Raw genomic sequence first — 1,844 nt, 5'->3', positions numbered from 1 at the left:
TAGTTAAAGTAACGTAACGTAACGTACGTACGTACGTTTACGTTACTACGTACTAGTTACTACTTATTAAGTATTAGTTACTACGTTACTACTCTCTCTCTCTCTTCTCTCTCTCTCTCTCTCTCTCTCTCTCTCTCTCTCTCTGGGTGTGCGTGCGTGCGTGCGTGCGTGCGTGCGTGCGTGCGTACGTGCGTGCGTGCGTGCGTGCGTGCGTGCGTGCGTGCGTGCGTGCGTGCGTGCGTGCGTGCGTGCGTGCGTGCGTGCGTGTGTATCTATACAGGTGCAACATAATATAAAAATCTTTGCAAAAATTGCAGACGCAGCGGCAACGTCTGGAATAATATTTTGTGGATAGTAATATCATCTTAATGGAATAGTTAAATGATAACAAGATACAAAAGGTGTCTATCGATACTTCGTAAATTTCGACGCGCGCTGCTGTCGAAGTACTGACAATGATAATATCAAAACTTTTGACATGCGAGCTCTAAATACTTGCGCATAATTCTCGTTACTCTTGGAATTATCGGCTGTCAAGCATGTATTTATTACAACAGGAAATAATAGGCCGCGATAGCGTAATCCCGGTTGATTTTCCGCGGTCACTGCTCGACCATGCCACGTTTTACATTCAGGCCAAACTACGGTGATAAAAGGAGAAGCAGGATGTCAATTTATCGGGCGCGAAAATTATAACGCGGAAAGTCTTTTGTGTTCGACGCGAAAGAGTTACGGACACGATTGCACGGTCGCGCATACAGCGTTTATGCGGCGCGACAGAAATAAGCCCACGGATGCATAACTTCGGCGCTTGATTTTCTTTTTCCTCATTTTTCATCGTTTCACTCGTCTCGAGAATTTCGCATCACGTCGGCGTGATTTTACTATTACAAAAAGTGGAACGATATGGAAAAGAAATATGATGAAAGGTAGAAATGTTAAACAATTCGTAGATACCGAATATTTTTTTTGGATTTACGTATATCTATTAATTATCTACAATAATTGTTTGTCAAAATGTTTTATTAAATTAGCAACGTATATACATTGAAAATAATAAGATATAACGAAATATTGTATCTTTGATACTCGTGTTAAACTTTCAAACGAACAAAACAGTGTTGTGTCATCATAAAAACAATAATTACATCTTGTAATGGAGCGTATCGTATATATGTAATAACATAAATATTATTTAGCCTCATAATTAAAAAAAAAGAATATGTACATATATGTGCGTTATATGCGTTATTTGTGTAATTTCATTATGAAGAGATCCCACGAGTTTACATTTCCCTAATCCGGTTTGTCATGCTCATTTGTGTTCATCTTGTACAGACATGTCTCTTTATGCATGATACGTCAGTGTAGTAAATTCCACATACTTTTGCTATAAACTTTATCCAAGCTTCAACAATTTCCAGTATTTCCAGTATTTCCAGAATTTCCAGTATTTTTCTATTGCTAATCGATATACAAAGAATTAATAATAACTTTAGAGGTATGAGTTTGATTTCCGGAAGCCTGTGGCATGAATTTTATGAGCATTTTTATGTGCGAAGCCAAGGGATACGTGCGGGAGTAAATAGCGTAGTCAAAAAAAGAATTTTAATGTCTGCAGTGCAGGAATTATACCGAGTGAAATAAACTGAGCCACGAGATTCTCGTTTCTCTTAATGTATATTTAGTTTTAAAATAAAATTATACACTCTATAATACTATATTATTTAGATATATTATTTATAAAAATGTGTGTGTGTATATATATATATATATATATATATATATATACTATATATATATATATATATATATATATATATATATATATAGTAGTATATATA

This window comes from Atta cephalotes (genome assembly GCF_000143395.1).
Source record: "Atta cephalotes unplaced genomic scaffold scaffold00018, whole genome shotgun sequence".
NCBI lineage: Eukaryota > Metazoa > Arthropoda > Insecta > Hymenoptera > Formicidae > Atta > Atta cephalotes.
Note: the sequence above shows the minus strand (reverse complement) of the source record.